This window comes from Triturus cristatus, chromosome 6 (genome assembly GCF_964204655.1).
Source record: "Triturus cristatus chromosome 6, aTriCri1.1, whole genome shotgun sequence".
NCBI lineage: Eukaryota > Metazoa > Chordata > Amphibia > Caudata > Salamandridae > Triturus > Triturus cristatus.
Window position 1 is genome coordinate 187,425,103 of NC_140589.1, and position 12,243 is coordinate 187,437,345.

The window sequence follows — 12,243 nt, forward strand, 5'->3', positions numbered from 1 at the left end:
CAGCGAGCGCCAATTCCACTTCAACTCTAGTACAATTATCTTCCAAAGTGAACACCGGGGACAACCCAACACTTCCAGTTGCTTCGGGGAGGGAGGCGTACTGGGGTTTAAAATACTCAACCCACCTCCCCTGGGAGACATTGTTTTGAGGCCACTTAACTATACTCCAAAATAGTTTACTGTTGTTCTGGACACTTGCTTCAAGAAGACCCTGCCACTTCTGTTCATCCCATTGGTGTTTCGACCTGGAGATACTACTTTTGTAGTTTTTTCTACAGAGTCGCACTGTGCCTACATCGCCTTCCTTCAAGGCTTTCCCAAGCAAGAGCCTTGACTGTCTGCATTCCCCATTATACCAACTGGCTTGGCGATGAACAGCTCTTGGAACGGGTTTCCGTTTTTTTACAAAATGAGATTTCAGACAAAAAAGCTATTGTGGACTATTGTTACTTCCCTCATATCTCCATTGGAAGAAAGAATTTGTTCTATTGCATGTATCAAACCGTCAACCTCTGCTAGAATATTTAGCAGGGCAGTAGGGTTCTCCATTAAGCGGGACCACCTCAGCCGTCGCATATCGTTAGATGGCACAACATCTAAAGTACACGTCTCCCTTGCCACTAAGGGGCCACAATCTGCCTTCCACCACCTATGGGTTAAACAAAGGGGGTTATGGTCACTCTCTGGAAGGGCTAATATCTTCATATCGACAAGAGAGTGCCATAATTTCACATCGGCAAGGATGTAATCGATTTGACCATTGTTAAATGTATGGACACCCTCACGGTCACTGGGCATCCTACCATTCAGGGCCCTCAAGCCCTTCTCCATGCAAAGAGAGTTAATATATATTACTACTTCTGGCCACCTTTTTATGGGAAGCAACTCTAGAGGGGGAATGCCCCAATGTGACTCTTCATTGTCATGGGTATCCCACTCGGGTTCTACAAGCGGTTCAAATGTTACATTAAAATCACCTGCGACAATGATAAAGGTATCAGCTGAGTAAAGATCCAACAGACTCATTAATTTGTCTAAAACTGGAGATTTTGCACCTCTAGAGCCCCTTACGTACACATTATATATTTCAATTGTGCCTACAGATCCAAGCTCTAACCTTAACAATTGGATATCTCTATTCCCAGTAGGGAGAGACTTGCTATTTAAACATAGTTCTTGTCTCAGCCAAATGGTTAAACCCCCAGATGGTCGCCCATGGGTCCCTTTTATGGCCGGAATATGACAAATTAAATAGCCCACGCAAAAACGTGGTTCTAAAAGCCAAGTCTCCTGGAATAGGCATATATCATTTTTATTAATAAATGCAACCCAGTCCATAATGGACAGTTTAGCATTTAATCCAGCAATATTCCACGAGAATAAAGAACCTCCGACCAAGGGAGAACAATTGATACCAGGGATAGTAACTTGGAATTCAGGGGTTGGGCTATTATTGGATGAGACAGACCCCAAACTCGTCTCTGGGACAGTGGTAAAAAGATAGTTGTTAAAATCTTTATCCACTTGATGGACAGGGGTAATACAGGGGCCAATGCAAGGGCCACCCGTCATAGGCACTTGATGCTCATTATCCATTAACCCCTCTCTAGGGTCCCAGGAACCTGTGGCCGCCACACTACCTAGTCAGTCAATACTTTCAAAGGTTGATCCATCCTCCTTTCTATCACTCAGTTGATCACACTTCGACCCCCCTAGATCATACGAAATATATTTTCTTAATTGGATAGAAGAGCCCTCAGGGGAGCTAGACCTGAACTCCAAGACAAAAAAGATTTTCTGCGAGGGCATTACTTTTTAGGGTTAGTTCAATGCAATCAACAGGTACCCTAGGTGAGGTAGGTCTGGTAGCTCTAATAATATCCTCTCTAATTACTGAGCGGCAACCCCTGACATACCTTAACCAATGAATCGCCTTATTTGTCAACGAGTCGGAATTCTCGTGGCCACGATTATATGGCAGTTTTGGGACGTTAGTCATATATATTTTGTTGGAGCATTTAGTGGTAATACCCATGGGATAATCCTCACGAGCTCCCCAACCCTCCAAAACTCCTTGAACATGAGTAGCGGGGTCCCGTCCCACACCCACCCTCCTCTTGCATTTCGTTGTCTCATGCACAGTACCCACAGGGATACCTATTGGGCAGCCCAAGATACGACTTTTACCCACCTTTACCACATCACTACATGTTATCGCAGCATTACCTTGGGCACTAGATTTGGGGAGCCCCAAGAGATTAACCTGGCTGTCTAATGGATTTACTGGGGCAGAAGAAGAAATCACCTTAGGGTTGCAAAAGGGAGGACGAGGATCAGCTGGACACTTCCCTACTTTAATAGACAAAGTCTCTATCACTGCCTTCAGTGAGCCAATTTCCTCCCTCAACGAGTGGACCACTTTTATTAGTTCTTGTAAAGAGTTATCATAAATCTTGGCAGTACTACCTAAGGGAGCTATTGGAGAAGGCATCAAGGGACCAGCCATTCCCACACTGTTCTCTCCCGGCTGATTCATCAAGGGGCAGAACCTAATAGAACACAAAACAGCGGGTACAGTATCCCCTATTACAATTTCAGTGTTCGGTAATAAGTCATCCCCTCTGACCAGGACATCACCCACACCCGCTCTACCGGCCCCCCTACAAGCTCTTCTTTTAGGTTTAGTGAGGAACATGGCCGGGACAGTGGGGGATGAAATAGAATTAACACACCCCGGATCAGCTGGGGATACATCAGCTACCTCTCCATCTACCACCACTAACTGCTCAGACCCCAGAATAGCCTCACACTCCCCAACCAATAAACCAATACGTTCCAAAGCCCCCTCCGGATCGGGCTGCTTAGCTACTCATCGAGTTTTCTTACTTTTACGCAATTTAGACAGAGTGCTACTTTCCCCTCCTCCCCCTTGACTTTCAATAAACTTTCTTTTGCCCATCAGGTTGGAGGTTGCAGCAATACCCTAGCGTGACAATAAAGAAATCCAAGCAGTAGGGAAGATAGTCACGCAACGCAATCACACTACCTTCTTAGTACACCCTTATTCCCCATCAACGTTAATAGACCGACCAAGGGGAGTGCCTCAGCCCAGCCTCCTTCAGCCCCCGATGACCACAGACGGCCCGCCCTTTGTCCGGGCTTCGTCCGGCGCAACCGCACGTGTACCGGAACGCCCTGTTGTTTAAATAGCACTGGGGGTGGTGACAGAAGCTGGAAACAGATGAGGCAGCCCCTCAGTCCTCTGGGGCATGTAGTCCTGCAACACCCGGCTCTCCCAACACGACGCGTTTCCCGCGAAGCGGGAAGCGCTAGGTGGATAAGTAGGCACTGGGGTGGTGACAGAAGCTGGAAACAGGTGAGGCAGCCCCTCAGTCCTCTGGGGCATGTAGTCCTGCAACACCAGGCTCTCCCAACAACGACGCGTTTCCCGCAAAGCGGGAAGCGCTAGGTGGATAAGTAGGCGCTGGGGGTGGTGACAGAAGCTGGAAACAGGTGAGGCAGCCCCTCAGTCCTCTGGGGCATGTAGTCCTGCAACACCCGGCTCTCCCAACACGACGCGTTTCCCGCGAAGCGGGAAGCGCTAGGTGGATAAGTAGGCGCTGGGGTTGGTGACAGAAGCTGGAAACAGGTGAGGCAGCCCCTCAGTCCTCTGGGGCATGTAGTCCTGCAACACCCGGCTCTCCCAACAACGACGCGTTTCCCGCGAAGCGGGAAGCGCTAGGTGGATAAGTAGGCGCTGGGGGTGGTGACAGAAGCTGGAAACAGGCGAGGCAGCCCCTCAGTCCTCTGGGGCATGTAGTCCTGCAACACCCGGCTCTCCCAACACGACGCGTTTCCCGCGAAGCGGGAAGCTCTAGGTGGATAAGTAGGCGTTGGGGGTGGTGACAGAAGCTGGAAACAGGTGAGGCATCCCTCAGTCCTCTGGGGCATGTAGTCCTGCAACACCCGGCTCTCCCAACAATAACGCGTTTCCCGCGAAGCGGGAAGCGCTAGGTGGATAAGTAGGCGCTGGGGGTGGTGACAGAAGCTGGAAACAGGTGAGGCAGCCCCTCAGTCCTCTGGGGCATGTAGTCCTGCAACACCCGGCTCTCCCAACACGACGCGTTTCCCGCGAAGCAGGAAGCGCTAGGTGGATAAGTAGGCGCTGGGGGTGGTGACAGAAGCTGGAAACAGGTGAGGCAGCCCCTCAGTCCTCTGGGGCATGTAGACCTGCAACACCCGGCTCTCCCAACAACGACACGTTTCCCGCGAAGCGGGAAGCGGTAGGTGGATAAGTAGGCGCTGGGGGTGGTGACAGAAGCTGGAAACAGGTGGGGCAGCCCCTCAGTCCTCTGGGGCATGTAGTCCTGCAACACCCGGCTCTCCCAACACGACGCGTTTCCTCGGTCTAATGTGAATGAGTCACTACATTTTAGCCTTTCACCATATCTCACCCAAACCGAAATTCGCTTATAGTGTGCTCAAATGAGGTCAACAAAGGTCTTATCCAGGCCGACATTTGTTAAATGCCCCAAAGCTTTGACCAATTAACATAGTAAAAAGTGGTACTTACTTTCAGGACACCCCCCTTTACTATGATGTATTTGCATACTAGTAGGTAAAGGTTTAGGCATTACTCCATCATCCCGAGCCCCTCACTAAATCCATATTGCTCCTTTGAAAGGATATTTAGATCATCAGACCATGCCACAATTCTATCTATGACTATGCAGCCCACAACCTTTCATATTGAATCAATCATTGAGATGAGTATGTAGCAGTGTGGGTCTGGTTTGTGACCTCTTTTTAAAATGGGTACTACGGAAGCTGTGTGTCACAAAGCAGTGCAAGCTGAGTTCAAAGTATTGCTGAAAATGGTAGCCCAAAGGTCACTATGGGGCATGTTTACAAGCTGGCGATAAAAAATTATCGCCGCTTTTGAGGCCGCTTTCGGCCAAAAAGAGGCAATAATTTTATCGCCTAATTAGTAAGGCCACGCTAACGCGTGAAACCTTGCTTTAGCGTACGAAATCTTAACGCACAGCTGTGCATCTCTAATGAGATGCAAAGTGGGCGTTCTTGACCTAACATGACAGGAGAAATGTCGCTAAGCGACATTTCTCCTATCATTAAGCCCCACGCTATGAAGCATAGCGACAGGAAAAGTAGCGATAACCTCTGTTATCGTTACTTTCCTTACGCCTGCTTCAGGACTGACTTAGCCATGATATCCTATAGAAGGTGGATATCATGGCTAAGTTTGTGAGTCCCTATCAGCAAGCTAACACCACACTACGTGAGATTATCGCTGGGTTTCCAGCGATAATCTCACGTTAGGTAGTTAGCGCTAGGATTTTTATCGCTGAGGAGATAAGCGTTGCTAATAGCACGATATCTCAGCGATTGTTGCTGATATGCCCCTTTGTAATTTATTAAGGTCCATAAGGACCCCTTCGGACTTGGTGCCTTTCCAGAGTGACTCGGCAAGCTGATAGCAAGACTGTTAGTTGATGATACAAGATGACTACATTTCTTGTTGCCTTGGGTCACTAGATGGTCGATAGACCTAAAGTGAGCTACCCATTCATCTGCTGTGACATTCAGCTCTAGCCCCACTGCCGGTGCCCTATTAAATGTATCATTGTTAACTATTGCCCAGAATGTCTTGCCATCTTTATTGTTACCGGAGGTGGCAAGGTTCTCCCATGTCTCTTCCCCGTCGGCAAATTTTTGTGTTTATTAATGTGGCTTTAAACACAAGCCTGTAGCTCTCTACGTCATCCCTACCTTTAGGGATATTGTTGGAGGCTGTACCCAAATGCCTGTTTTCCGCCCTTCAAGCCATGTCAAACAGCTAGTGTGGCATCCTTCCCAGCTCAGAAGCATGCAAAGGACCATGCTACACACTGAGCTCTGGTTTGCAGGTCTTTATTCAACTGCATGTGACCGTTAACTGAACGTACTGCTTCATGAACTTTATTGACCAGACACACCCAGGTACCACCCTGTGATGCTTGTAAGGAGTCTTCTGAGAACCTCTAGAGTCTTTGTGCACATAAGCACACAACATGACATCTCCCCTTTGTTAACTTAAAATACTTGAGTTATGAAGAGTCTAATTCTGGGAAATGTCCAAGCTTTTAAATACAATTAAGAATCCCCAAGGTCCTGAGAGGAGCAGGCATGCCACAAATCCGATTATACCTGATGAGCTAAGTAAATCCACTTGAGTGTACTCACTAGTGCAACAAAAGAACACTGAGTCTCCTAAAACCTGCCTCCCTCAGCCTTGTGAAGAAGTGTATCAAATCATGCCTTTGAGTTATGCACGGAACATTTATTAAAGGGAATCCCTTTATGCACCGGCCACATAAATAAACAAGTGGATGTTTTATTGCACCATCTCAGAGATGGACTACTTTGTCACCAACCACCACTGTAAGGTGGATATGTAAATATGTGCAATTCAACAGTGGGCTGACCAAAAATGTGAACACTTTAAACAAAACATGACCCAGAACCCTCTCACAAGAGGTATTTGTCTAGACCAGACCCAAGAATGGATCCTACCTGTATCTTACAAAACTGAAAGTACAGTATCTCTCTCTTTTTTGCATGGTTGCATTAATTCAGCTGGACTTTTCTGATGTCTTTTTCAAAGCGGACGCTAATCAGAGAAACACCATCATTCCCCCATGCTTGAGTTGCAGAGCACCTGTACAGAGAACAGCAATCCTTAACTATGTTCCCATTACTAAATTCTTGGATGGCTCTTGGTTGCCCGCAGTGCTCGGGATCCCCCCCCACACCCATGTACCTTGAACAAAACCTGGGCATCGTGCTGGACTTCTTACTCTCAATGAATCACCAAATCAATGCTGTTTTGTCCTCCTGCTTCCACAGGCTGCGCCTGCTTCATAAGATTTTCAACTGAATCCCCACTGAGTCAAGGAAAATGGTCAAATATGCAATTGTCAGTAGCAGACTCTACTACGACAACGCGCTCTACAATGGCAGGATGGCGTCCAGAACGCCTCCACCAGACTCATCCTGAACATCCCACACTGCAACCACATGACCGGCCATGAGAGAGACCTTCACTGGCATCCTGTCAACAAAAGAATCACAATCAAGCTTCTCACGGATGCCTGCAAAGCCCTGCACAATGCCAAATCTAGATACCTCAAACACCACCTCTCCTTCTACACCCCCACCAGACATCTCCCCTCCACCCAACTAGCCCTGGCCACAATGCCACAGATCTGCAAGACCATGGCTGGAGGAAGATCCTTCTCCTACCTCACTGATAAGACCTGGTACTCCCTGCCTCTGCACCTCAGGCAATTACTATTGCTGCCGCAATTCAGGAAGAACCTCAAGACCTGGTTCTTCGACTGAACCACTGACCCATCCCCCCACCCCTACCCAGCACATTGAGACTAAGGGTGGGCGTAGTTCGCGAAGTAGCACTTCGCGAAGCTACGCAAAGTGAAGTTCGCACTACGCGAGCTACGCGTAGCACTTCGCGAACTGCGTAGTAACATGTTCGCACTGTGCAAGATGTTGTTTTCAATGATTGCACAGTGCGGACAAGCAACCGGCACTGTGCAATCATTGAAAATGGCATCTTGCACAGTGCGAGCTGTAGTTTTCTGCTGCTCGAGTAGATTTTTACTCGAGCGGCAGCTTTCTCAACGCGAACTGGTAGTTTCTCATCGCGAGCGGTCGCGAGCATACGCGACCCCTCGCAATGAGAAACCTGACCTCCTCGCGTTGGGAATCTCGCCGGGAGGTTTATTTTCCATGCTCGCGATCGCGAACAAGGAAAAAGTCTCGCCAGGATGTCATTTTGCTTGCTCGCGGTCGCCAACTTGACGTTGAGGACCGCGAGCAAGCAAAAAATGACCGCAGCACTACGCAACACTACGCTACGCGTGTTCGCACTGTGCTACGTGCAGTTCGCGTAGTGCGAAGTAGCGCGAACTTCGCAAACTACGCGAGCATAGCGTAGTGCTTCGCCCAGGCCTAATTGAGACCCTCTTGGGTGAGAAGTCGTGCTTTATAAGAACACTGATTGATTGGCTTAATAGCGTATATTCAGTCACTAGGCTAGAAATGGCTTGGTCCTACCTGTTCACTGAGAGCGATTATAGTTTGAAATAGAAATTCAGAGCGATAAGAATGATTAAAGTAATAGGTTTAATGAAAGTGTTGTCTGCCTGCACCATATTGCATATATACAAGGAAAGTACACTTCATGAAACAGAAGCTTTATTCTTTAAATAAAGTACTTCTCTGTCTCCATTTACAAGGAATTGATACCCTCTACAATGCTGTTTAGTAATGGAACTAACAACTACATGATGTTCCTGATTTAAACAAGTTAGTTAAACAGTAGGTGACAGCTGGGAGGCTAATCACAGAGGATATGGTGGAAAATAGTGGCAGGGACCAGAGACTGGACAACATGACATGACATCACATGAGACATAGTTAAGTACATTTCCCAGTGATGAAATGGCAAACGTCTTCACAGAGGACTGTGTCAAATGTTTTGGTGGACAAAATTGCTTGAACCTGCTAACAAATGATGATCACCCCAGGGAAATTACTGGCAACCAATGGCTTGTTTGCAAGAGTGTCCATGACATATATGCCCAAGTTGTTGCTGTAATGGGAAAATCATCAAGCACTACAGAGGTGAAAAATGTCAGCTTGACTCTAGACTTGTAAACCGATTTTAAAACTACAGATCATCTGGTCATGTTCTTCTCTAGTGCCAGTCAAAGATAGAACCGCTGTCAAGAGGTAGGTGTTATTATGGCACTTTGTGTATGCGTTAACTGGATGGCACAACCCACGGCAGGGTTTTTGTATGATAGATAAAGCCTGTGTGTGGGCACACTAGCTACATCAAGCACAAGTGTGAGCTGTGACAGCAGACATAAAGTGGATGTTGGACCTAATGATTTGAAACTCAATGCTGGTATTTGACTTGTAGATATAATTTACTTTTGTTGAAATTGATTGATAATCAATGTGAGCCTTTGTGCGATTCGCTTATTTTGGAGCCAAATAACTGTTCACATTTATGGTATTTGCTATGGGCAGAAGATACAATCTATGTATTGAAGATGTAGGACAAATTGACAATGCATCCGTTAAATACTTCTGTACATGTTCACTAACCCTGGGCAGTAAATTCCGCTCCGCTCGTGGAGTTTGCCAAAGTTTGGCAACTCCACGTTCCGTGGGGAACGCAGAATTGCCGTAAATCCCACGATCCGCGGCGGAGGGAAATTTGTGAGCATGGTCAAGGGGCTAAGCAGGAGGTACTGATTAGCCAGTAGAAAGTACTCTAGTTGAGTAGAGGTATTTCACAAAACGGTGGCATCTTCTTGGATAAATATGCAGGGAAGGATTCATTCTGGCACGATGGTCCTGTCACAAAAATTAAACCTCAACAGGAGGCACTTACAGCTATAAATAAAGCAGGTGCCCGATTGAAGCTCAAATTCGGTAACGCATTAATCAGCCCAAAAAATTCGTGAGCTCAGTCGAGGCTGGCCAGTTGTGCTTTCTCCCCATATCTACCGTCAAAAATTAGCCATGATGCTTGATGGAGGTCTTTGCATCCATGACTTTCTCGAGCGCCATCCTCATGTAGTTCATGAGACCAGGGGGTTCTCTCTCCTCATCTGCTGCTCTGATCAGTCTCTGACCTTTTATAAACAAGAGGCATGTGAACTCGCATAGAAACCCCGCCCCACACACACTAGCGGTATGCAACGTCTTCCCGCCCTTTACCCACTATGATGGACAGCTAACTCAAGGGACCCCGGCGCCTTTCAGCGTGGTGGCAAAGTTACAGACACACATGGTCACTGTAGACAATTCTTCTGGTGTTTTTTTTGTTATGCAGCTGTAGTGTAACGGGTGGCACAAGCAATTCCACAAGCTTGGGGAATTCTGTGTGCTCGCTGAGATTTTTGCCGTTTCGCTGAACTTTGCGTAACGCGACTGCGCAAATTCCTCCCACCCTTAATGTTCACCCACAGATGTTCATAATTTTAAATTAACATGCAAATCTGTGAATCTAAGCAAAGCAGTATCTTAAGAGAGAACACCATTGAGGTAAAGCCATTAGTACCCTCAATGCACAAGAACCTGAGTTAGAGCAAGCAGTACAGTAGTGTTTCAGTTTTGTTTTAGTCCCACTGAGCTAACTATCAAGACCTCCAGATTGCAGAAACCCTAGAAGAAATACTAGATGCATCATAGCTAATTTGATACATTATAACCATCCATTGACTAGAGCATGGGATTCAAAGTCCTCTAAAAAGCCTACGAGATCAGAGAGAATCAAAGCATTATCAAGTCTTTGTGATCACTCTCAAAATAAGAACATTTTTCAAGGCAGTGCTTATTGTGTAAAATATTAAGTGCCGGGACCCAAAGGACGTCATAGAACTCCACTAGAACTGGCACAAACAACAGCCCAGCCACTCCTGCCTAATTCCAGTACCAACATCACCTATGTACTAGATTTATAATTTCAAAATGAACACTATGCGAATAAATTTAGCTGAAGAATACACACACACCACCACCTTGTGGTGTAATCCTACAATAGGTCCCGGTGTATAGAAATAAGGGGCAGTGCCGAGCACCGGAAAACACTGTCACAAATTAAGCACTGTTTCAATGCCATGATGGTTAATATAACACTTACTAGTATAAGTGGTAAAGCATTATTTTCCAAACTTTATTTATTGAAGTTAAGAAGCAATAACCGTAAGACAGACAACCGTTACAGCAGTGTGTATGCAGCATCTAGAAGCATATACATTCATCATAGATGTATAATGTTCAATACTTTGTAGATCATTACATTATCAACATCATTATATGTGCATTATACTAAATATTGTTGATGGGTTGGTATATGCACCATGTTTGCCTTATTAACAAGCAACAGCATTGCAATACCGTGAGCATATAAAGCCTTAGTAATTCCTGCAGGCTAGTCCCATTCATGACTCAATTACCCACTCCTTCTCACGGAGTCTGGATGACTCTGCTAAATGTGTCTCTCCCTTGGAGAGGTTGTAGCATTATATAATATTGTCACCACCATCATTACACCACATTTTCAGCAGTTGTGTCTATTGTGCGGGGCAATAGGAATGCTTTCAGAGGTTCCCAAATGTCTTTGGGGCGTGATGCCAGAGGGAGCGGGTCCGCATAATTTAGCATCTGTTCTTGGCAGAATATTAAGTCCTTGACCCGCTCCTTGAACTTGGGAGCTCTACCTCGTCACCATCTACACGCAATTCTGCACTTGACCATCAGTAGTGCGAGAGCAACATACCTGCGAGAGGGTTTGTCTATGAGATTAGTGTACCCTAATAATGACAGCAGTGGAGATGGTTGCAGTGTCAGTGACGTCATCTGTTCCAGCGTAACAAAGACCTGACGCAAGTATTCATAAACCCCCGGGCTGCACCACGTCAAGTGGGAAAAATCATCTATCATTATCTCTGAGTTTATATTTGCACATTTTGGCTGGCGTATAGTACAGACGGTGTAAAAATTTGAAGTGGATAATCCGCATTTTGCTACTAGCCGACACCTGTTCTGTTGGGAAGCAGCAATACATTGCTTGTCCGATATTTCACACCCCTATTCCCTGTCCCAATGTATTCGATCATCTGCTGGGTGTGTAGTGCATGGTATAGCCATGAAATAGCGTGTTCAGGGGATGTGGACTGCAGTATCGTATGAAGTTGAGCCAAAGTAAGAGGCTCTAGTGGGTATTCTGGAGTATTGTCTTTAATGCCTTGCCTAAGCCTCACATGTAAAAAATCGTATAAGGGCGTAGGCGTAACAGCTCTGAACATCTGTTCTAGGGTGCAAAATTTCCCATTTTGATATAGATCACCCCAGCACTATGTTTGTTTTCGTCATGACTTTTCTGAACACAGTCTCCTGTAAGAGCTGCACGCATGGGTGATGTGCCAGTGGAAGCAGCGGAGAGTAAATCATGGGAGCCTGTAGCATTTTGGTAATACGTCTCCAAGCGGTCACCGCACATGTGACCGTCGTGGTGTCTTTCTCGCGAGGCTGGTTTTAAAGCATTTTGGGCTGCTATGGCCCTTCTTTTTTAGGGCCACATATTATTTTTTTTTTGCATTTTTCTTAATTATTTCAGCTCTACATTTTTTCTGATTTAGAGAGCAGTGC

The 12,243-nt window shown here is 46.3% G+C and overlaps 1 protein-coding gene across 9 annotated transcripts in view; it reads left to right on the forward strand.

The window, feature by feature from the left end:
* LOC146816608 (cysteine-rich secretory protein 2-like) overlaps positions 1–12,243 on the forward strand; it is a 387,915-nt gene that overhangs the window by 374,372 nt on the left and 1,300 nt on the right. The gene's annotated exons all lie outside the window — the stretch shown is intronic.